Source organism: Hyla sarda, chromosome 1 (assembly GCF_029499605.1).
Source record: "Hyla sarda isolate aHylSar1 chromosome 1, aHylSar1.hap1, whole genome shotgun sequence".
In the NCBI taxonomy this organism is placed as follows: Eukaryota; Metazoa; Chordata; class Amphibia; order Anura; family Hylidae; genus Hyla; species Hyla sarda.
This window is the reverse complement of record NC_079189.1, coordinates 11,545,879-11,572,332: the sequence shown is the minus strand read 5'-3', so window position 1 is coordinate 11,572,332 and position 26,454 is coordinate 11,545,879.

Genomic DNA, 26,454 nt, shown 5'->3' with positions numbered 1-26,454 from the left:
GCTTACCACAGTTTTCCAGTACCAAAGAACTGCTGAATGGGCGAACTGTGCTCAACTCCCTGAGCCAAAACTAACCCTGCAAGAGGCGGAAGTTGCAGCAACAGCAGAATCTTCACATGATAAAGAAGTTTTTTCATCAGGTATTCCATTCTGACATGAATCGTCACCAATGGGATGCACACCACCACCTGAACAACCAGGTTGATGCATACCTAGGCTGTGTCCTTTCTCTGACTGACACCATTAGCCCAGACTCCATGGACTTCTGGATCACCTGATTAGACCATGGATGTTCTGTCTTGTCCACCCCCCAGTGTAGGTTCAAAGATCGTGCTCAGAGCTCAGAGCTCAAACAAGATTGTCAGCCAGCAACGTACAAAAACTTACGTTTGTTAAAATTAATGAGACATAGATCAGTAAGGAATTTAAACTTCCTGTGCCAGATGCCGCTGATTAGATACCACCACCACCCCTGCTGTCCACTGGCTACAACTCTCAACAGTCCACCCAGGCCTGCTGTCTATGGGTTCTTCTCTGAACCCTCTCAAAATTATCTATATCCTTCTGGAGATCTGGTCAGTGATCTGTAAAGCAGCATGAGCACTTTCCCTCTACTGCTAATACCTCTCTCTAAACACCCAAGTAGTCCCCTAGAATTTCCTGCTGCTTTATTACATTGTCACCTACCGCTATTAACCCTTTAGCCGCGCGCTCAGAGCTGAGCCACGCGGCTAAAAGTGAAAGTAAAAGCTGCCGGTTAACTCAGTGGGCTGTTCAGGATAGCATCCCGAACAGCTTACAGGACAGCGGGAGGGCCCCTACCTGCCTCCTCACTGTCCGATCACCGAATTAATTCAGCAGAATCAAGCGGCAGAATCATCGATCACTGGTTTCCTATGAGATACCAGTGATCAATGATAAAGATCAGTGTGTGCAGTGTTATAGGTCCCTATGGGATAATAATGATCAGTATAAGAGATCAGTGTGTGCAGCGTTATAGGTCCCTATGGGAGCTATAACACTGCAACAAAAAAAAAGTGAAAAAAAAAAGTTAATGAATATCATTTAACCCCTCCCCTATTAAAAGTTTGAATCACCCCCCTTTTCCCATAAAAATAAAAAAAACTGTGTAAATAAAAACAAAAATAAACATATACGGTATCACTGCATGTGGAAATGTCTGAATTATAAAAATATATCGTTAATTAAACTGCTCGGTCAATGGCGTGCGCGCAAAAAAATTCCAAATTCCAAAATAGTGCATTTTTGGTCACTTTTTATACAATTTAAAAATGAATAAAGAGCGATCAATAAGTCCTAGATCACGGCGCAAAAAATGAGCCCTCATACCGCCCCAAACACGGAAAAATAAAAAAGTTATAGGGGTCAGAAGATGACAATTTTAAACATATAAATTTTCCTGCATGTAGTTATGATTTTTTCCAGAAGTAGGACAAAATCAAACCTATATAAGTAGGACATCATTTTAATCGTATGGACCTACAGAATAGAGATAAGGTGTCATTTTTACCGAAAAATGTACTACGTAGAAACGGAAGCCCCCAAAAGTTACAAAACAGCATTTTTTCTCAATTTTGTCGCACAGTGATTTTTTTTTCCGTTTCATCGTAGATTTTTGGGCAAAATGACTGACGTATCATATGGATTTTTAAGTGCAAAATTGAAAGAGTTATGATTTTTTAAAGGCAATGAGCAAAAAAAGAAAATGCAAAAAACGGAAAAACCCCTGGTCCTTAAAGGGTACCTCTCATCAAAAAAGCTTTTGATATATTATAGATTAATGTATGCAGAATAACTTTACAATTGCATGTTATTAAAAAATATGCTTCTTTCTATTTCATTTTCCACTTTGAATAAATGACCACTAGGGGTCTCACTACCAGTCCTGGCAGCAAGCATTTCAGCTGCCAGTCTGCTTTGTTCACAAAGGAGAACACTCAGAGCTGCCAGCCTGCTTTGTTCACAGCCTGTTTGGCTTTGAACAAAGCAGGCTGGCAGCTCTGAGTGATTAGGACTCCAGAATGAGTCAGAAATGCTTGCTGACAGGACTGATCGGGAAAAATACAATAGAAAGAAGCATATTTTTCATTAACATGCTATTGGAAAGTTATTCAACATTCATTAATCTAAAATATATCAAAAGTTTATTGGATGAGAGGTACCCTTTAAGGGGTTAAGGCTGCACGTATCCCTGCCCAACGTGACACCCGCTTTACAATATTACTACTACGTGTACTAAGTTTCTTTGCCTTCCTGACAAGTGTTCTTTGTGTTTTCTGGATAAATTATCTACATCTCAGACACTATTCAAACATTGGCTCCTGTTGAGTGGGCCAGAATGTCTGGAATCCTGATGTGCATTTGGCAGGGTGCACATGGGCTTTCTCTCTGAGATTTAAAGTGTTGGGCTTGGGCTCTGTTATATGTGTCATAGCATTATGGCTTTGTATTCCCACCCCTTTGGGTGATTTAGGGTGAATGGTTATTTTTGTTACCCCTTTTACATCCTTAATGGCACATGTCAAAATTGACTCTATAGGAGGTTGGCTCATGTAAGCATAAGCAAGCTCATTATGCTGATGACTTATTGTTTTAGGTGACGCAACCTTACATCAGTTTACCTAATATTTTGCCAGAACTACAGGCTTATTGAGACTTGAAATGCAGAATGTATCTGAATGTATTCGAGACTCAAATGTTTTCCATTTACAGTCTTAATTTCCCTTTAAACGAATGACAGGCTTCCTCATGTATGGTATTCTGCTGACCCTCCTATTTTTTTTCGCATCCTTAAAACCGAGGAGGATGATCGGGAGACATGATGTTACTAAAATCTATCCTGGTTTGGCTGAATGTCAGGTGTTCAAGTGAATATTCTTCCATATGTGGTGTAATGTCCGTTTATTTGTTTTTGCATTTTTCTGTTTAGGTGTGTATTCACACACTATGATGTTCTGAGCAGTTTGCTATTCTCCCTGGATAGGGAATAGTTATCGCTCTGAGCCAATGAGAACTCGGGTGAGGCTATTTATATCCAAGCTCTCCTGTACTCTGTGCTGTTATTTGTACAATAATGCTACTCTGATTATGTCTGTTTTTGTATGCACCTTGTATTTATCTGTTAATAATTGAGTTTTAACCATGGTTTAACTCATGGTTTATAAGCTAGAGATCAGATCATTAATAACCCCCAACAAACACACCACAAGGATAAAAGGGAATTCCAATTGGTCAGCCAGAAACCCCATCACCTCCCTCCAGATAACCGCAAAGACGGGGCACTCCCACACAGCATGCAAGAAGGTACCAACCTCCGAGGAGCATCGAAAGCACAGGTCAGACGGAGAGAGACCAATACGCTTCAGCCTAGCAGGGGTATAATACACCCGCAGGACATACCTGGATTGGATCAACATATCTCCACAGCTAACAACCGTTGCGTAGTAAGAGCCTTCAACCTCTCTTCATTGACCCTCAGTCAGACTCAGTATATCAGCTACCCATTTATGATAGGCTAGGGAGAAGGGGCTAGGGCCTAGCGGTTGAAGAAGGGCAAAGGACTTAGTTAGAGGTTTGGATAGATCCATAGCACCCAGGATGAGCTCCACTTCCAAGAAAACAGGGGTAAACGTCAGGGAGCCAAACCGCCTTAACAGCATGCCTGAGCTGAAAATACCTAAACAAGGCACTTCCAGGGATGCCATAACGTTCTCTCATGTCCGAAAAGGATAGGAAAACCTGATCCTCCCAGAACAGGTAAAGCACAAATTTGACTCCATGCGATCCCCAAAAACTGGCCTCCTGTAACCCATGTAGGTGAGGTACGTTTCCCCACAAGGGTGCCCTGGGAGATACCAAAGGCTGCGGAAACCTACTCAACACCATGGACCATACCCTAGCTACAGTTAACAGATGAACAGGATAGGAAGAACGAGAATGATACCTGTAGAGTGTATTGGTCAGAGCTTCATAAGACCCCATAAGCGCACCAGCCAGGGCAGTGGCCGAATTTGACATGTCCAGATCGATCCACCACGCTGCATAGACTAACTGAGAGGCAAGAAAATAGTAATATACGTCAGGGGCAGCCAAGCCACCACTCTGCTTGGGAGCTTAAAGAAGGGCCTGACCGAGTCTGGGAGGTTTCCCCTGCCAATAGAAGGATCCCAGAGCATTTTTTTTGGATTATGTATGTGCATTCTGCTGAGTCTGTGTTCACTCTCTGAGTCTTGCTTTGTACCTGTGCTCTGTATGTTATAATTCATGTTTGGTATCCTGGAGTCTATTCAGACTCATCCGGTTCTAGTCTTGTTTTCTATGTATTATATTTCTGTTTCCTACTAGGTCAGCATCCTGATGACACGGTGGAGTGCGCTCACTGGCTAGTAGTCTATTTGGCTTTATTATTCTGTCTACTCCTTTTGTGGAGTGGGGTGTCCAGTTTGTTTCTGTTCTGTGTCCCAGTGTGATCAGTGTCCTATGTTTCTGATCAGTTTAGTGTTTTTCATTCGGTTTTTCCGTCCATCCCCTGCATCTACTGTATTCTGCTGTCCACCTGTTCCATATCTAGTCTTTTATTATGTCTGCTGTTTATCTGTATTCCGGTTTATGAACTGTTTGTTAGTACATTATATTCTGCCCTGTTTGTGTTAGGATTTGGCTAGCTGGATGTGGATCCTCTGTGTCAGCAAGGGATTGGCGTGGACCGTGTCGGTGGACCGGTTCTAGGTTGCTACTGATTTTCACCAGAGCCCGCCGCAAAGCGGGATGGTCTTGCTGCGGCGGTAGCAACCAGGTCGTATCCACCGGCAACGGCTCAACCTCGCTGACTGCTGAGAAGGCGTGGGACAGAAGGACTAGGCAGAGGCAAGGTCAGACGTAGCAGAAGGTCGGGGCAGGCGGCAAGGTTCGTAGTCAATAGCAATAGCAGAAGGTCTGGAAACACTGGCTTTGGACAACACTAAACGCTTTCTCTGGCACAAGGCAACAAGATCTGTCCAGGAAGGAAAGGGGAAGTGAGGTTATATGGACAGGGAGCAAGTGGAAGCTAATTAGACTGATTGGGCCAGGCACCAATCACTGGTGCACTGGCCCTTTAAATCTTAGAGAGCTGGCGCGCGCCCTAGAGAGCGGAGCCGCGCGTGCCAGAACATGACAGCCGGGGACCGGGACGGGTAAGTGGCCTGGGATGCGATTCGCGGGTCTGACCAGGGCGCTGCAGAGAGGAGAACGCCGCGAGCGCTCCGGGGAGGAGCAGGGACCCGGAGCGCTCGGCGTAACAGTTTGTTTATATTATGTCTGGTTTTGGTAGTTATTCCATTGCTGTTTCTGGCCTGTGACCTGCCGACTATGTATATTATTTGTTTTTATGCCCACTGCACTTTAGTGCAGGGAGGGACCAGCTCCAAGTTGTCAATCCACCGTTTAGGGTGGATGGGCAAGCAGGCAGGTAAAGTATATATAGGGACAGCTTGGGGCTCACTGTCCCTGTTCACCCCCGGTTGTGACATGTGGTTTATTATTTTTAGACCTTACTGATGACTTCTGTTAGGCCCTTCCTACGAGAATGTAGGTCCCGTATGTCTAGATTTATCTGGGCTCATAAACAGGCCAGAATTTTGATGCTCCTGTTAACTAGGCTGAAATTGTCAGGGGGACTGGGTGTTTCTAATTTTACTTTCTTTAGCTGGGTCTCTTAAAGTAACTCTTGTCTTTTTGGAGCAGACACTTATCTATTCTAAGACTCATAACTCCACCAGAGCCTGTTTTTCCTGCATGTAAAGGTAGGCATTCCCTTAGTGGGTCATCTTATTGGGCTGTTGTCAAGTGTAACATTCTTGCCATTATTGCCAAGTGGGACAGAGTCTGCAGTAAGTCACTGGACAAGGAGGACTGGTTGAGGATCCTTCAACTTGCACATAAGGCATCTGTCTCTCAAGTTATGTGCAAGAAAATAATTTTGATATACTTTTTTATTGGTTCAACCATCTGGTGAAACTTTTTTTTTTATCCTCGGCTCTATCTTGTTGAAGGTGTGGAAGAGAAAGGGGTGGAAAACTTTTTTTTTTTTTTAAATCAGCCAGAAAGTTAAACAGATTTATAAATTACTTCCATTAAAAAAATCTTAATTCTTCTAGTACTTAATTCTTCTAGTACTCAAGGAAATTCTTTTTTTTCTTTGAACACAGAGCTCTCTGCTGACATCTCTGTCCATTTTAAGAACTGTCCAGAGCAGCATATGTTTGCACTGTGGGCACTGTGGTCATGATGTCAGCAGAGAGTTCTGTGTTCCAAAAAGAAAAGAATTTCCTCTGTAGTATTCAACAGCTAATAAGTTTTAGAAGGATTACTATTTTTTTTATAGAAATAATTTACAAATCTGTTTTACTTTCTGGCACCAGTTGATTTAAAAAAAAAAAAAAAAAAGTTTTTCACCGGAGTACCTTTTTAACCCCTTAACGACACAGGACGTAAATGTACGTCCTGGTGTGGTGGTACTTAACCCCTTAAGGACATAGGGCGTATCCATACGCCCCCGTTTCCAAGTCCTTAAGGACCGAGGGCGTATGGATACGCCCTGAGCATTTCCGGCCCCCACCGCTAGCCGGAGCCGGATGCCTGCTGAAATCGTTCAGCAGGCATCCCGGCATATCGCCCAGGGGGGTCATTATGTCCCCCCATGTCGGCGATTGCCGCAGATCGCTGGACAATTCAGTCCAGCGATCTGCGGCAGATTCCGGGTCAATCGGGTCTCCAGTGACCCGATGACCCGGAATTACTGGCTGATCGGGGCCGTCAGAGACGGCCCCGAACAGCCATTGCCAGCAGGGGTGAGGTGGCACTGGTGCCACCTCACGATCGCCCTGATTCGTCGGCCGGATTACCGGCCGACCAATCAGGGCGCCTGCTGCGGGTGTCACTCCCGCAACCCGCTCCGCCCCTCTTCCGGAGGACGTGAGCGGGTGCGGGAAGACGACCCCGGGTGCTGGGGACCCCGATCCCCGGCGTCCCTGTTGGGATCGGGGCCCCAGGAGCAGCGGCGGAGACGACGAGGGACTGACCTGTGCTGCTGGATCGTTGGAGGTGAGTGACAGCCTCCTGCTGTTGCTTAGCAACAGCTCCCAGCATGCAACATGGGCATGCTGGGAGCTGTAGTTATGCAACAGCAGGAGGCAGACCACCACAACTCCCAGCATGCCCTTATGGGCATGCTGGGACTTGTAGTTTTGCAACAGCTGAAGGCACATTCTTTCTATGGAAAAGTGTACCTTCAGCTGTTGTGTAACTACAACTCCCAGCTTGCACAATCAGCTAAAGTGCATGCTGGGAGTTGTAGTGGTGCATCTGGTGGTTGCATAACTACAACTCCCAGCATGCCCGTTGGCTGTCGGTGACTGCTGAGAGTTGTAGTTTTGCAACAGCTGAAGGCACACTGAGTTAAGTAGTAAACCAGTGTGTCTCCAGCTGTTGCATAACTACAATCCCCAGCATCCCCAGCCAATGTAGTATGCCTCCGGCTGTTGCATAACTACAAGACCCAGCATGCCCTTCCGCTGTCCGTACATGCTGGGGGTTGTAGCTTTTGCAACAGCTGAAGGCACACTGGTTGCAAAACACTGAGTTTGTTACCAAACTCGGTGTTTCACAACCTGTGTGTCTCCAGCTGTTGCAAAACTACAACTCCCTGCATGCACTGATAGACCGTACATGCTGGGAGTTGTAGTTTTGCAACAGCTGGATGTTTCCCCCCCCAATGTGAATGTACAGGGTACACTCACATCGGCGGAGGATTACAGTAAGTATCCGGCTGCAAGTTTGAGCTGCGGCAAATTTTCTGTCGCAGCTCAAACTGCCAGCGAGAAACTACTGTGAACCCCCCGCCCGTGCGACTGTACCCTAAAAACACTACACTACACTAACACACAATAAAATAAAAAGTAAAAAACACTACATATACACATACCCCTACACAGCCCCCCTCCCCTCCCCAATAAAAATGAAAAACGTCTGGTACGTCACTGTTTCCAAAACGGAGCCTCCAGCGTTTGCAAAACCTACAACTCCCAGCATGCACTGATAGACCGTCCATGCTGGGAGTTGTAGTTTTGCAACAGCTGGATGTTCCCCCCCCCCAATGTGAACGTACAGGGTACACTCACATGGGCGGAGGATTACAGTAAGTATCCGGCTTCAAGTTTGAGCTGCGTCAAATTTGGTACGCCACTGTTTCCAGAACGGAGCCTCCAGCTGTTGCAAAACAACTACTCCCAGTATTGCCAGATAGCCACTGACTGTCCAGGCATGCTGGGAGTTTTACAACAGCTGGAGGCCCCCTGTTTGGGAATCACTGGCGTAGAATACCCCTATGTCCACCCCTATGCAATCCCTAATTTAAGCCTCAAATGCGCATGGCACTCTCACTTTGGAGCCCTGTCGTATTTCAAGGCAACAGTTTAGGGCCACATATGGGGTATCGCCGTACTCGGGAGAAATTGGGCTTCAAATTTTGTGGGGTATTTTTTGCTATTACCCTTTTTAAAAATGTTAAATTTTTGGGAAAACAAGCATTTTAGGTAAAAAAAATAATTTTTTTTTACATATACAAAAGTCATAAAACACCTGTGGGGTATAAAGGTTCACTTAACCCCTTGTTACGTTCCCCGAGGGGTCTAGTTTCCAAAATGGTATGCCATGTGTTTTTTTTTTGTGGTCCTGGCACCATAGGGGCTTCCTAAATGCGGCATGCCCCCAGAGCAAAATTTGCTTTCAAAAAGCCAAACGTGACTCCTTCTCTTCTGAGACCTGTAGTGCGCCAGCAGAGCACTTTTCACCCCCATATGGGGTGTTTTCTGAATCAGGAGAAATTGGGCTTCAAATTTTGGGGGGTGTTTTCTGCTATTACCCTTTTTAAAAATGTAAAAATTTGGGGAAACCAAGCATTTTAGGTAAAAAAAAAATAAAAAATGTTCACATATGCAAAAGTCGTGAAACACCTGTAGGGTATTAAGGTTCACATTACCCCTTGTTACGTTCCCCGAGGGGTCTAGTTTCCAAAATGGTATGCCATGTGTTTTTTTTTGGCTGTTCTGGCACCATAGGGGCTTCCTAAATGCGGCATGCCCCCAGAGCAAAATTTGCTTTCAAAAAGCCAAATGTGACTCCTTCTCTTCTGAGACCTGTAGTGCGCCAGCAGAGCACTTTTCACCCCCATATGGGGTGTTTTCTGAATCAGGAGAAATTGGGCTTCAAATTTTGGGGGGTGTTTTCTGCTATTACCCTTTTTAAAAATGTAAAAATTTTGGGAAACCAAGCATTTTAGGTAAAAAAAAAAAAAAAATGTTCACATATGCAAAAGTCGTGAAACACTTGTAGGGTATTAAGGTTCACATTACCCCTTGTTACGTTCCCCGAGGGGTCTAGTTTCCAAAATGGTATGCCATGTGGTTTTTTTTGGCTGTTCTGGCACCATAGGGGCTTCCTAAATGCGGCATGCCCCCAGAGCAAAATTTGCTTTCAAAAAGCCAAATGTGACTCCTTCTCTTCTGAGACCTGTAGTGCGCCAGCAGAGCACTTTTCACCCCCATATGGGGTGTTTTCTGAATCAGGAGAAATTGGGCTTCAAATTTTGGGGGGTATTTCCTGCTATTACCCTTTTTAAAAATGTTAACATTTTGGGAAACCAAGCATATTAGGTAAAAAATAAAAAATTTTTTTTACATATGCAAAAGTCGTGAAACACCTGTGGGGTATAAAGGTTCACTTAACCCCTTGTTACGTTCCCCGAGGGGTCTAGTTTCCAAAATGGTATGCCATGTGTTTTTTTTTGGCTGTTCTGGCACCATAGGGGCTTCCTAAATGCGGCATGCCCCCAGAGCAAAATTTGCTTTCAAAAAGCCAAATGTGACTCCTTCTCTTCTGAGACCTGTAGTGCGCCAGCAGAGCACTTTTCACCCCCATATGGGGTGTTTTCTGAATCGGGAGAAATTGGGCTTCAAATTTTGGGGGGTATTTCCTGCTATTACCCTTTTTAAAAATGTTAACATTTTGGGAAACCAAGCATATTAGGTAAAAAATAAAAAAAAATTTTTACATATGCAAAAGTCGTGAAACACCTGTAGGGTATTAAGGTTCACATTACCCCTTGTTACGTTCCCCGAGGGGTCTAGTTTCCAAAATGGTATGCCATGTGTTTTTTTTTTGCTGTTCTGGCACCATAGGGGCTTCCTAAATGCGACATGCCCCCAGAGCAAAATTTGCTTTCAAAAAGCCCAATGTGACTCCTTCCCTTCTGAGACCTGTAGTGCGCCAGCAGAGCAATTTTCACCCCCATATGGGGTGTTTTCTGAATCGGGAGAAATTGGATTTCAAATTTTGGGGGGTATTTTCTGCTATTACACTTTTTAAAAATGTAAAATTTTTGGGAAACCAAGCATTTTAGGTAAAATATAATTTTTTTTACATATGCTAAAGTCGTGAAACACCTGTGGGGTATTAAGGTTCACTTTACCCCTTGTTACGTTCCCTGAGGAGTCTAGTTTCCAAAATGGTATGCCATGTGTTTTTTTTTGCTGTTCTGGCACCATAGGGGCTTCCTAAAGGTGACATGCCCCCCAAAAACCATTTGACGCTCCTTCCCTTCTGAGCCCTCTACTGCGCCCGCTGAACAATTAACATATACATATGAGGTATGTGCTTACTCGAGAGAAATTGGGTTTCAAATACAAGTAAAAATTTTCTCCTTTTTACCCCTTTCAAAAATGCAAAAATTGGGTCTACAAGAAAATGCGAGTGTAAAAAATGAAGATTTTGAATTTTCTCCTTCACTTTGCTGCTATTCCTGTGAAACACCTAAAGGGTTAATACACTTACTGAATGTCATTTTGAATACTTTGGGGGGTGTAGTTTTTATAATGGGGTCTTTTATGGGGCATTTCTAATATGAAGGCCCTTCAAATCCACTTCAAACGTGAACTGGTCCATGAAAAATAGCGAGTTTGAAAATTTTGTGAAAAATGTCAAAATTGCTGCTGAACTTTGAAGCCCTCTGGTGTCTTCCAAAAGTAAAAACTCATAAATTTTATGATGCAAACATAAAGTAGACATATTGTATATGTGAACCCAAAAAAAATATATTTTGAATATCCATTTTCCTTACAAGCAGAGAGCTTCAAAGTTAGAAAAATGCAAAATTTTCATTTTTTTCATCAAATTTGGTGATTTTTCACCAAGAAAGGATGCAAGTTACCATAAAATTTTACCACTAAGTTAAAGAAGAATATGTCACGAAAAAACAATCTCGGAATCAGAATGATAACTAAAAACATTCCAGAGTTATTAATGTTTAAAGTGACAGTGGTCAGAATTGCAAAAAACGCTCCGGTCCTTAAGGTGAAAAAGGGCTCGGTCCTTAAGGGGTTAAAGGGGTACACCGGTGGAAACCTTTTTTTTTTTTTTTAAATCAACTGGTGCCACAAAGTTAAACAAATTTGTAAATGACTTCTATTAAAAAATCATAATCCTTCCAGTACTTATTAGCTGCTGAATACTACAGAGGAAATTGTTTTCTTTTTGGAACACAGAGCTCTCTGCTGACATCACGAGCACAGTGCTCTCTGTTGACCTCTGCTGTACATTTTAAGAACTGTCCAGAGTAGGAGAAAATCCCCATAGCAAACATATGCTGCTCTGGACAGTTCCTAAAATGGTCAGAGATGTCAGCAGAGAGCACTGTGCTCATGATTTAGCAGAGAGCTCTGTGTTCCAAAAAGAAAAGAATATCCTCTGTACTATTCAGCAGCTAATAAGTACTGGAAGGATTAAGATTTTTAAACAGCTTCTGCGGCAGTGCGATCACTAAAATGGGTGTTCGGAACGCCTGCAGCGATGCCGCGGGGATCCGATTATCCATAATGGCAGACGGAGATCCCCTCACCTGCCTCTGCCACCTTCCACGGGTCTTCTGCTCTCGTCTGAGATCGAGCAGACCAGAGCAAAAGATGACTGATAATACTGATCAGTGCTATGCCCTATGCATAGCACTGAACAGTATTAGCAACCAAATGATTGCTATAATTAGTCCCCTATGGGGACTATTAAAGTGTAAAAATAAAAGTTAAAAAAAATGTGAAAAATCCCCTCCCCCAATAAAAATGTAAATTGTCCCATTTTACCCCCAAAAAGTGTAAAAAATAAATGATAAATTTTATAAACCTACTTGGTATTGCTTCATGCGTAAATATCCGAACTATCAAAATACAATGTTATTGATCCTGTACGGTGAACGGTGTGAACGTAAAAAAAAAAGTCCAAAATTAATAACATTTTATAAAAAAAATGTATTAAAAGCTTTCTATATGCAAATGTCGTATCAATAAAAAGTAACGATCACAGCGCAGAAAATGAGCCCTCATGATGCTGCTTAGACGGAAAAATAAAAAAGTAATAGGTCAGCAAAATGGAGGGATTTCAAAAGTACTCATTGGTTAAAAAGTTTGGGTTTTCTTTTAAGCGGTACAATAATAGAAAGGTATGTAATCATGGATATCATTTTAATTGTATTGACCAACAGAATAAAGAAAAGAGGTCTATTTTAGCACAAATTGTACAGCGTGAAAATGAAACCTTCCAAAATTTGCAAGATTGCGGTTTTCTTATCAATTTCCCCACACAAATAGTATTTTTTGGTTGCGCCATACATTTTATGGCAAAATGAGTGATGTCATTACAAAGGACAACTGGTTACGCAAAAAACAAGCCCTCATACTAGTCTGTGGATGAAAATATAAAAGAGTTATGTTTTTTAGAATGCAAGGAGGAAAAACCTGAAACGTAAAAATAAAATTGTCCTTAAAGAGGCACTGTCATTGTTAAAAACTTTTCATATATTGCAGGACTCATTATAATATGACATTTCACAATATACACCTGTTAAAAAAAATTTACATTTTCACCTGAAATTCAAGCTCAATATAGCCACCACTAGGGGTCGCCTGTCTTTTAGCCAGACAGACTAGTCTAGATTTTACAGCATACTGGATACCGGCCGTAAAGCATACCAGTATCCAGTATAGGAGATTTCTATTGTGTATGCAAAACTACAGATAAAGGATGTGTGGACATGCTGGGAGCTGTAGTTTTACAACAGCTGGAGGCAACACTGCTCTAACACAGTTATTTACAAACATTGCAGCTTCAGTTGTTACTAAACTACAACTCCCAGCATGCTGAAATAGTCAAAGCTTTCTCGGAATCCTGAATGACAAAGAAGTTGATCAGACATTCAGGAGTCTGTGAATGAATGACACACATAGTGACAGCTATGCTGATTAGCATCCAGCTTTACTAGGAGAAGATAAAACAGATAGAACATGTATTCATAAAAATGCTGTACTTTTATCTAAAAAATCCTTGCACTAGTTTTATAAAGATCTATTCTTATATTTATACATTTTATCCTGTTATGAATTCACCATAATATCTTCTGATTACTGCAGGCAAACTCCAAGTATCTTCCTCTGACACATGACACAGCATAAAACCAGAGAGGAAAGGGTTACAGAGTAGAGAGTACTGATTGGCTGACTGCCCAGGCTTGCTCCTGTGAGGGAGACAGACTGACACGCCCCCTCCAGCCCAGACTGACACGCCCCCTCCAGCCTGCACAATGAAAAAGTAACTCACCAGCAGATAAATGCTTATATCTCTGGATATATAGGTCCGAGACACATAAAAAATATATGCACATGATCAGGATTGGGTCCTGAGTAACATATCACTTTTTAATATATTTTTTTGCACTATGACAGGTACGCTTTAAGGCCAAAATGAGTCCTTAAGGGGTTAACGTATTGGGATATAATAAAAATAAAAAAAATAGGTCCTTTGTCATTACTTATTTATTATTAAATAATATAATAGGCAGGAGCAGTGTGTTAAAATTAGTAGTGTTGAGCGGCATAGGCCATATTCGAATTCGCGATATTTTGCGAATATATGGACGAATATTCGTCATTTATTCGCTAAATTTGCATATTCCTAATATTCAATTTTTTTTTTTGCATATGCGAAAATTTGCATATGCAAAAATTTGTATTTGCAAAAATTCACATATGCGAAAATTAACATAAGCAAAAATTAACATAAGCGGAAATTTGCATATGCGGAAATTCGTACGCCAGTCTCACACAGTAGTATTAGAGCCTTCTTTAGACCACACAAGCTGGAAGCAGAGAGGGATGATCAGTGAGATGTTTAGTGTGAAAAAATAAAATACGAATATTCGTAATTACGAATATATAGTGCGATAGTCGTGAATAAAACTCGCATTGCGAATATTTGCGAGCAACACTAAAAATTAGGTACAAACATCCAGTTTTTATAGAAATTTGAAATTGATTCATATAACAGTACAATGACCTGAAGCAAATCTGAAACCAAATGGCTGTATAAATAAGAATCAGGGTGTGGCATTGGCTCAATTAAAGTCCAGACCTCAACCCAATTGATAAGCTGTGATGGAACCTTAGAGGGCTGTGCATCATTTAACCCCTTAAGGACTCAGGGTTTTTCCGTTTTTGCACTTTCGTTTTTTCCTCCTTACCTTTTAAAAATCATAACCCTTTCAATTTTCCACCTAAAAATCCATATTATGGCTTATTTTTTGCGTCGCCAATTCTACTTTGCAGTGACATTAGTCATTTTCCCCAAAAATGAACGGCGAAACGGAAAAAAAAAATCATTGTGCGACAAAATCGAAAAAAAAACGCCATTTTGTAACTTTTGGGGGCTTCCGTTTCTACGCAGTGCATATTTCGGTAAAAATTACACCTTATCATTATTCTGTAGGTCCATACGGTTAAAATGTTCCCCTACTTATATAGGTTTGATTTTGTCGCACTTCTGGAAAAAATCATAACTACATGCAGGAAAATTTATACGTTTAAAAATGTCATCTTCTGACCCCTATAACTTTTTATTTTTCCACGTACAGGGCGGTATGAGGACTCATTTTTTGTGCCGTGATCTGAAGTTTTTATTGGTATTTTTGTTTTGATCTGACTTTTTGATCACTTTTTATTCATTTTTTAATGTTATAAAAAGTTACCAAAATACGCTTTTTTGGACTTTTGAATTTTTTTGCGCGTACGCCATTGACCATACGGCTTAATTAATGATATATTTTTATAGTTCGGACATATACGCACGCGGCGATACCACATATGTTTATTTATTTATTTTTTTTACACTGTTTTATTTTTCTTATGGGAAAAGGGGGGTGATTCAAACTTTTATTAGGGAAGGGGTTAAATGACCTTTATTAACACTTTTTTTTTACTTATTTTTTGCAGTGTTATAGGTCCCATAGGGACCTATAACACTGCACACACTGATCTCTCATCCTGATCACAGGCGTGTATTAACACGCCTGTGTTCAGCATTATTGACGCTTGACTGCTCCTGCCTGGATCTCAGGCACGGAGCAGTCATTCGTCGATCAGACACCGAGGAGGCAGGTAGGGGCCCTCCCGGTGTCCGGTCAGCTGTTCGGGACGCTGCGATTTCACCACGGCGGTCCCGAACAGCTCGACTGAGCAGCCGGGATACTTTCAGTTTCACTTTAGAAGCGGCGGTCAGCTTTGACCGCCGCTTCTAAAGGGTTAATACCGCACATCGCCGCGATCGGCGATGTGTGGTATTAGCCGCGGGTCCCGGCCGTTGATTAGCGCCGGGACCCACGCGATATGATGCGGGATCGCAGCGCGATCGCGCTTCATATCGCGGGAGCCGGCGCAGGACGTAAATATACGTCCTGCGTCGTTAAGGGGTTAAATCTTTAGCAACGCAGGACGTATATTTACGTCCTGTGCCGCCTCCTGCGATATAACGTCATATCTGGTTGGTCCCAGTAACCATCATGTTAATGCATGGCAGTGATCAGTGTAGGAAATCAGTGTGTGCAATGATATAGTCCCCAATGGGTTCATAACATTACAAAAAAAAGGGGGGGAAAAGTGTTAATCAATGTGATTTAACCCCTTCCCTAATAAAAGTCAGAATCACCCCCCCTTTTCCCATAAAAAAAACAATGTAAATAAAAATAAATATAGAGATGTGTGGTATTGCCGCGTGCATAAATGTACAAACTATAAAATTATATCGTTTATTAAGTCGCACAATCAATGGCGTACATGCAATTTTTGGTCACTTTTTATATCATGAAAAAATGAATAAAAAGCGATGAAAAAGTCCGATCAATACAAAATGATACCGATAAAAACTTCAGATCACCGCGCAAAAAATGAGCCCTCAAACCTCAGAAAAATATAAAAGTTATAGGGGTCAGAAGATGAAATTTTTAAACGTATACATTTTCCTGCATGTAGTTATGATTTTTTTTCCCAGAAGTCCGACAAAATCAAACCTATATAAGTAGGGGATCATTTTTATTGTATGGACCTACAGAATAATGAAAAGGTGTCATTTTTTTCCTAAAAATTTACTGCATAGAAACAGAAGACCCCAAAAATTACAAAATGGCATTTTTTTTCTTCAATTTTGTGTCGCAATGATTTTTTTTCCGTTTCGCTATAGATTTTTGGGTAAAATGACTGATGTCATTACAAAGTAGAATTGGTGGCGCAAAAATTAAGCCATTATATGGAATTTTATGTGCAAAATTGAAAGGGTTATGATTTTTAAAAGGTAAGGAGGAAAAAACGAAATTGCAAACACGGAATAACCCTCCGCCCCCAAGGTGTTAACCCGTCAAGGACTCAATGTTTTTCCATTTTTGCACTTTAGGTTTTTTCTTCCTTAAAAATCATAACCCTTTCAATTTTGCACCGAAAATTCCATATTATGGCTAATTTTTTGTGCCACCAATTCTACTTTAGTCATTTTACCAAAAAATCCATTTCATTGTGTGACAAAATTGAAGAAAACAAATGCGATTTTGTCAATTTTGGAGGCTTCCGTTTCTAAGCAGTGCATTTTTCGGGAAAAAAAGACCACACAATGGTCCCGATCAGCCCGACTGAGCTGCTTGGAGTGTATTTTTGTTACTTTAGATGCGGCGATCAACTTTGAATTCCGCTTCTAAAGGGTTAATAGAGCGCATCCGCACGCTATTAGCCCAGGGTCCCATCTTACATTAGCCGCCAGGACCAACACGCTATGACGCGGGGGTGACGGCGTGACCCCGCGTTATAGACCGGGAGCGGGAACAGGGCATACTTCTATTAAAAAATCTTAAATCTTTCAGTACTTATGAGCTGATGAAGTTGAGTTGTTCTTTTCTGTCTAAGTGCTCTCTGATGACACATGTCTCTGGAACCGCCCAGTTTAGAAGCAAATCCCCATAGCAAACCTCTTCTTCTCTGTGCAGTTCCCGAGACAATCAGAGATGTCAGCAGAGAGCACTGTTGCCAGACAGAAAACAACAACTCAACTTCAGCAGCTGATAATTATTGAAAGGATTAAGATTTTTTAATAGAAGTAATTTACAAATCTGTTTAACTTTATGGAGCCAGTTGATATAAAAAATACGTTTCCAGAGCAGCATATGTTTGCTATGGGGATTTTCTCCTGCTCTGGACAGTTCCTAAAATGGACAGCAGAGGTCAGCAGAGAGCACTGTGGTCATGACATCAGAGGAAATGCATTTCTTTTTTCTGATTTCTCCTTAGCATACAGCCCCTAAAAAGTACTGGAAGGAGTAAGATTTTTTAATAGAAGTGATTTGAGAATCTGTTTAACTTTCTGGCACCAGTTGATTTAAAAAAAAAAAAATTCCCACGGGAGTACCTCTTTAACCCCTTAAGGACGCAGGACGTAAATGTACGTCCTGGTGAGGTGGTTCTTAACGCACCAGGACGTACATTTACGTCCTGTGCATAACCGCGGGCATCGGAGCGATGCCCGTGTCATGCGCGGCTGATCCCGGCTGCTGATCGCAGCCAGGGACCCGCCGGCAATGGCCGACGCCCGCGATCTCGCGGGCGTCCGCCATTAACCCCTCAGGTGCCGGGATCAATACAGATCCCGGCATTTGCGGCAGTTCGCCATTTAAATGAACGATCGGATCGCTCGGAGCGCTGATGCGGGGATCCGATCATTCATAATGCCGCACGGAGGTCCCCTCTCCTTCCTCCGTGCAGCTCACGGCGTCTCCTGCTCTGGTCTGTGATCGAGCAGACCAGAGCAGGAGATGACCGATAACACTGATCTGTTCTATGTCCTATACATAGAACAGATCAGTATTAGCAATCATGGTATTGCTATGAATAGTCCCCTATGGGGACTATTCAAGTGTAAAAAAAAATGTAAAAAAATGTAAATGTAAAAGTAAAAAAAAAGTGAAAAATCCCCTCCCCCAATAAAAAAGTAAAACGTCCGTTTTTTCCTATTTTACCCCCAAAAAGCGTAAAAAACATTTTTTATAGACATATTTGGTATTGCCGCGTGCGTAAATGTCCGAACTATTAAAATAAAATGTTAATAATCCCGTACGGTGAACGGCGTGAACGAAAAAAAAAAAAAGTACAAAATTCCTACTTTTTTAATACATTTTATTAAAAAAAAATTATAAAAAATGTATTAAAAGTTTTTTATATGCAAATGTGGTATAAAAAAAAGTACAGATCATGGCGCAAAAAATGAGCCCCCATACCGCCACTTATACGGAAAAATAAAAAAGTTAGAGGTCATCTAAATAAAGGGATTATAAACGTACTAATTTGGTTAAAAAGGTTATGATTTTTTTTAAGCGCAACAATAATATAAAAGTATATAATAATAGGTATCATTTTAATCGTATTGACCCTCAGAATAAAGAACACATGTCATTTTTACCATAAATTGTACAGGGTGAAAACAAAACCTTCCAAAATTAGCAAAATTGCGTTTTTCGTTTTAATTTCCCCACAAAAATAGTGTTTTTTGGTTGCGCCATACATTTTATGATATAATGAGTTATGTAACTACAAAGTACAACTGGTCGCGCAAAAAACAAGCCCTCATACTAGTCTGTGGATGAAAATATAAAAGAGTTATGATTTTTAGAAGGCGAGGAGGAAAAAATGAAAACGTAAAAATTAAATTGTCTGAGTCCTTAAGGCCAAAATGGGCTGAGTCCTTAAGGGGTTAAGGGGTTAAAGGGGTATTCCAGGAAAAAACTTTTTTTTTAATATCAACTGGCTCCAGAAAGTTAAACAGATTTGTAAATTACTTCTATTAAAAAATCTAAATCCTTTCAATAATTATCAGCTGCTGAAGTTGAGTTGTTGTTTTCTGTCTGGCAACAGTGCTCTCTGCTGACATCTCTGCTTGTCTCGGGTTAAAATCTGTTTAACTTTCTGGCACCAGTTGATTTAAAAAAAAAAAAAGTTTGCCATGGGAGCACCCCTTTAACCCCTTAAGGACCGAGCCATTTTATACCTTAAGGACCGGAGCGTTTTTTGGAATTCTGACACTGTCACTTTAAACATTAATAACTCTGGGATGGTTTTAGTTATCATTCTGATTCCGAGATTGTTTTTTCGTGACATATTCTACTTTAACTTAGTGGTAAAATTTGATGGTAACTTGCATCCTTTCTTGGTGAAAAATCCCAAAATTTGATGAAAAAAATGAAAATTTTGCATTTTTCTAACTTTGAAGCTCTCTGCTTGTAAGGAAAATAGATATTCAAAATATATTTTTTTTGGGTTCACATATACAATATGTCTACTTTATGTTTGCATCATAAAATTTATGAGTTTTTACTTTTGGAAGACACCATAGGGCTTCAAAGTTCAGCAGCAATTTTGAAATTTTTCACAAAATTTTCAAACTCACTATTTTTCAGGGACCAGTTCAGTTTTGAAGTGGATTTGAAGGGTCTTCATATTAGAAATACCCCATAAATGACCCCATTATAAAAACTACACCCCCTAAAGTATTCAAAAAAACATTCAGTAAGTGTATTAACCCTTTAGGTGTTTCACAGGAATAGTAGCAAAGTGAAGGAGAAAATTCAAAATCTTCATTTTTTACACTCGCATGTTCTTGTAGACCCAATTTTTGAATTTTTGCAAGGGATAAAAAGGAGAAAATTTTTACTTGTATTTGAAACCCAATTTCTCTCGAGTAAGCACATACCTCATATGTCTATGTTAATTGTTCGGCGGGCGCAGTAGAGGGCTCAGAAGGGAAGGAGCGACAAATGGTTTTTGGGGGGCATGTTGCATTTAGGAAGCCCCTATGGTGCCAGGACAGCAAAAAAAAACACATGGCATACCATTTTGGAAACTAGACCCCTCAGGGAACGTAACAAGGGGTAAAGTGAACCTTAATACCCTACAGGTGATTCACGACTTTTGCATATGTAAAAAAAATATATATTTTTTTTACCTAAAATGCTTGGTTTCCCAAAAATTTTACATTTTTAAAAAGGGTAATAGCAGAAAATACCCCCCAAAATTTGAAGCCCAATTTCTCCCGATACAGAAAACACCTTGCATGGGGGTGAAAAGTTCTCTGCTGGCGCACTACAGGTCTCAGAAGAGAAGGAGTCACATTTGGCTTTTTGAAAGCAAATTTTGCTCTGGGGGCATGCTGCATTTAGGAAACCCCTATGGTGCCAGAACAGCAAAAAAAAAAAACACATGGCATACCATTTTGGAAACTAGACCCCTCGGGGAACGTAACAAGGGGTAATGTGAACCTTAATACCCTACAGGTGTTTCACGACTTTTGCATATGTAAAAAAAATATATTTTTTTTACCTAAAATGCTTGGTTTCCCAAAATTTTTACAATTTTAAAAAGGGTAATAGCAGAAAATACCCCCCAAAATTTGAAGCCCAATTTCTCCCGATTCAGAAAACACCCCATATGGGTGTGAAAAGTGCTCTGCTGGCGCACTACAGGTCTCAGAAGAGAAGGAGTCACATTTGGCTTTTTGAAAGCGAATTTTGCTCTGGGGGCATGCCGCATTTAGGAAGCCCCTATGGTGCCAGGACAGCAAAAAAACCCACATGGCATACCATTTTGGAAACTAGACCCCTCGGGGAATGTAACAAGGGGTAATTTGAACCTTAATACCCTACAGGTGTTTCACGACTTTTGCAAATGTAAAAAAAATATATTTTTTTTACCTAAAATGCTTGTTTTCCCAAAAATTTTACATTTTTTAAAAGGGTAATAGCAGAAAATACCCCCCAAAATTTGAAGCCCAATTTCTCCCGAGTACGGCGATACCCCATATGTGACCCTAAACTGTTGCCTTGAAATACGACAGTGCTCCAAAGTGAGAGCGCCATGCACATTTGAGGCCTAAATTAGGGACTTGCATAGGGGTGGACATAGGGGTATTCTACGCCAGTGATTCCCAAACAGGGTGCCTCCAGCTGTTGTAAAACTCCCAGCATGCATGGACAGTCAACGGCTATCTGGCAATACTGGGAGTAGTTGTTTTGCAACAGCTGGAGGCTCCGTTTTGGAAACAGTGGCGTACCAGACGTTTTTCATTTTTATTGGGGAGGGGGGTTGTATAGGGGTATGTGTATATGTAGTGTTTTTTACTTTTTATTTTATTTTGTGTTAGTGTAGTGTAGTGTTTTTAGGGTACAGTCACACGGGCGGGGGTTCACAGTAGTTTCTCACTGGCAGTTTGAGCTACGGCAGAAAATTTGACGCAGCTCAAACTTGCAGCTGGATACTTACTGTAATCCTCCGCCCATGTGAGTGTACCCTGTACGTTCACATTGGGGGGGGGGGGGGACATCCAGCTGTTGCAAAACTACAACTCCCAGCATGTACGGTCTATCAGTGCATGCTGGGAGTTGTAGTTTTGCAACCGCTGGAGGCTCCGTTTTGGAAACAGTGGCGTACCAGAGGTTTTTCATTTTTATTGGGGAGGGGGGCTGTGTAGGGGTATGTGTATATGTAGTGTTTTTTACTTTTTATTTTATTGTGTGTTAGTGTAGTGTAGTGTTTTTAGGGTACAGTCACACGGGCGGGGGGTTCACAGTAGTTTCTCGCTGGCAGTTTGAGCTGCGGCAGAAATTTTGCCGCACCTCAAACTTGCAGCCGGATACTTACTGTAATCCTCCGCCCATGTGAGTGTACCCTGTACATTCACATTTGGGGGGGGGGGGGGGACATCCAGCTGTTGCAAAACTACAACTCCCAGCATGTACGGTCTATCAGTGCATGCTGGGAGTTGTAGTTTTGCAACAGCTGGAGGCACACTGGTTGTGAAACACCGAGTTTGGTAACAAACTCAGTGTTTTGCAACCAGTGTGCCTTCAGCTGTTGCAAAAGCTACAACCCCCAGCATGTACGGACAGCGGAAGGGCATGCTGGGCGTTGTAGTTATGCAACAGCTGGAGGCATACTACTTTGGCTGGGGATTGTAGTTATGACACAGCTGGAGACACACTGGTTTGCTACTTAACTCAGTGTGCCTTCAGCTGTTGCAAAACTACAACTCTCAGCAGTCACCGACAGCCAACGGGCATGCTGGGAGTTGTAGTTATGCAACCACCAGATGCACCACTACAACTCCCAGCATGCACTTTAGCTGATTGTGCAAGCTGGGAGTTGTAGTTACACAACAGCTGAAGGTACACTTTTCCATAGAAAGAATGTGCCTCCAGCTGTTGCAAAACTACAAGTCCCAGCATGCCCATAAGGGCATGCTGGGAGTTGTGGTGGCCTGCCTCCTGCTGTTGCATAACTACAGCTCCCAGCATGCCCTTTTTGCATGCTGGGAGCTGTTGCTAAGCAACAGCAGGAGGCTGTCACTCACCTCCAACGATCCAGCCGCACAGGTCAGTCCCTCGTCGTCTCCGCCGCCGCCGCTGCTCCTGGGGCCCCGATCCCAACAGGGGCGCCGGGGATCGGGGTCCCCAGCACCCGGGGTGCACGTCCCACACCCGCTCACGTCCTCCGGAAGAGGGGCGGAGCGGGTTGCGGGAGTGACACCCGCAGCAGGCGCCCTGATTGGTCCGCCGGTAATCCGGCCGACGAATCAGGGCGATCGTGAGGTGGCACCAGTGCCACCTCACCCCTGCTGGCACTGGCTGTTCGGGGCCGTCTCTGACGGCCCCGATCAGCCAATAATTCCGGGTCACCGGGTCACTGGAGACCCGATTGACCCGGAATCCGCCGCAGATCGCTGGACTGAATTGTCCAGCGATCTGCGGCCATCGCCGACATGGGGGGGCATAATGACCCCCCTGGACGATATGCCCCGATGCCTGCTGAACGATTTCAGCAGGCATCGGGGACCGGCTCCGCTCCAGATGGTTGCGGGGGGCCGGTAAAACACATGACGTTCTCATACGTCATGTGTCCTTAAGGACTCGGAAATGTAGACGTATGAGAACGTCATGTGTCCTTAAGGGGTTAAGGACAAAGCCCATTTTCACCTTAAGGACCAGGCCATTTTTATTTTTGCGTTTTTGGTTTTTCCTCCTCGCCTTCTAAAATTCATAACTCTTTTATTTTTCCATCTACAGACCAAAATAAGGGCTTGTTTTTTGCGTGACCAATGTTACTTTGTAATGAAACCTCTCATTTTACCATAAAATGTACGGCAAACCCAAAAATAAAAAATTTTTGGGAGGAAATTTTAATGAAAACCGAAATTTTTGGAACATTTTGGAGGGTTTTGTTTTCACACTGTACAATTTACGGTAAAAATTATATGTGTTCTTTATTATGTGGGTCAATACGAATAAAATGATACCCATGGCTAGATACTTTTATATTTTTGTACCACTTAAAAAAAATCTAAAACTTTTTGTACAAAATCAGTAATCTAAAATTGCCCTATTTTGACCACCTATAACTTTTTCATTTTTCCGTATATAGGGCGGTATGAGGGCTCATTTTTTGCACCGTCATCTGTACTTTTTTTTAGATACCACATTTGCATATATAAAACTTTTAGATCATTTTTATTATTTTTTTTTTAATAAAATGTGACAAAATAGCTGCATTTTTGGACATTTTTGTTTTTTTTACATTTACGACATTCTCCGTACGGGATCATTAACATTATATTTTGATAGTTCGGACCGTTATGCTCTCGGTGATACCAAATATGTTTATTAAAAAAATAATTTTACGCTTTTTGGGGGGTAAAATGGGAAAAACGGACAATTTTCATTTTTATTAGGGGAGGGGATTTTTCATTTTTATTTTTACATTTTTCAACTTTTTTTTTTACACTTTTTATGTCCCCATAGGGGACTATCTATAGCAATCATTTGATTGCTAATACTGTGCAGTGCTATGTATAGGACACAGCACTGCTCAGTATTATCGGTGATCTTCTTCTCTGGTCTGCTCCATATTAGACGAGAGCAGAAGACCTTGGGAGATGGCCGGAGCCAGGTGAGGGGACCTCCGGCCGCCATGCTGGATGATCGGATCCCCGCAGCAGCGCTGCAGGCGATCCGATCATCCATTCAAAGTACCGCAATGCCGCAGATGCCGTGATCTGTATTGATCACGGCATCTGAGGGGTTTATGGCGGACATCTGCGTGATCGCGGATGTCGGCCATTACGGGCGACAGCAGCCGGGACCTGCCGTGTATGACGCGAGCACCGTTCCGATGCTCGCGGTCCTACACAGGACGTAAATGTACGTTCTAGTGTGGGAAGTCCCGCCAAGCCAGGACGTACATTTACGTCCGTGGTCGTGAAGAAGTTAAGAGGTTAAAACCGAAAAATATTACTTGAAGTTATTGCTGCCAGAGATGGCTCCACAATCTTTTGATTCATGGGGTGTGCATCGTTTTTCTCACATGGCTTTTAAATTTTGACTTGAGTCTTGCTAAATAAATTAGAATAAATTGCTGAATGGGCGCAGCTAAGGTAATAAAGGAGGGGCAACCAACTGCCAAAACTAAAAACATGTACCAAAAAGGAAAACAAAAAGCTAGCAGTCATAAATTATTGCACAACATCCAAATTAGTATAAGAAAGATGAACAATTTTATTGCATTTAAGGGACACAAAACATTTTAAATCAATTAAAATCAGGCAAGCAGAGTGGAGGCAAACAGTCTTATGCCTACTACACTCACCCTGCGGGGGGACGCCTGGTAGTAACCAGGGGTAATCACAAAGAAATCCCCCAAAGACCATAGTAAATAATATTACAAATAATTCATACAAAATATATACATCCAAAAGCAAATAACTAATAGGTATCCAAATATGCAAAGAATCCCTGATCTTTTGCAAATAACAGAATTGTAACACAAGAATCACTAGTGAAAAAATAACGCTATTTATAAATACACCTACAAAAGACTTGGTATAGCCCTGGATCTAGGCAACTGGTGCTATCCTGGAAAACTAAGCCTGAATAGCAAAGAACAGACCGGTGCAAAGGTACCTCCTACTTTTGCATATTTGGAAAACCCATTAGTTATTTGCTTTTGGATCCGGTGATCTCATTCTTGCGCACAGGGGTGAGTGTAGTAGGTAGAAGACTCTTTGCCTCCACTCTGTTTTTCTGATTTTAATTCATTTTAAATGTCCTATATATGCAATACAACAGTTTATTTTTTTCATACTAATTTTGATGTTTTGCAATAATTTATGACTGCTAGCTTTTCTTATACTTATTTTGGTACTTGCTAAATAAATTATGACAAGGTGAAATCTTCTGGGTGTTGTTGTTCCTCTAAGGTTGTATTTACTTAATTTTCAGACCAAGAGGATAGTGTTAGAATAGTGGTGTGTATTACTTCAGAACTTTATTTTTATTTCCTACTAGCGGCGTTGCCCGGTTTTTCCTTCTTAATCCTTGTTGGGGAGGAAAATAAACAAAGGAGAAAGCTTTTGACTTCATATCCCGTCCTCATATATTGTTGTCATATCCCAACCTCCTATCCCGTCCTCATATCCCGACCTCCTATCCCGTCCTCATATCCGTCCTCCTATCCCGACCTCCTATGCCGACCTCCTATCTTGACCTGGTATCTTGACCTCCTATCACGACCTCCTATCCTGACCTCCTATCCCGTCCTCCTATCTCGACCTCCTATCCCGTCCTCCTATCCCGTCCTCCTATCTCGATCTCGTCCTCCTATCTCAACCTCCTATCTCGACCTCCTATCACGACCTCCTATCCTGACCTCCCATCTCGTCCTCCTATCTCGACCTCCTATCTCGACCTCCTATCTTGACCTCCTATCCCGACCTCCTATCCCGACCTCCTATCCCGACCTCCTATCGTGGTCCTCCTATCCCGGTCCTCCTATCCTGGTCCTCCTATCTCATCCTCCTATCCCATCCTCATATCCCGACCTCCTATCCTGACCCGTAATATGTGTACCAGGTATTAAAATATCTCCAGCCGTACTGAAGTTATGTGGGAACATACATTTCCCATTGATTTGCATGGGACTTTAAACAAAAACCCCGACCCTCACA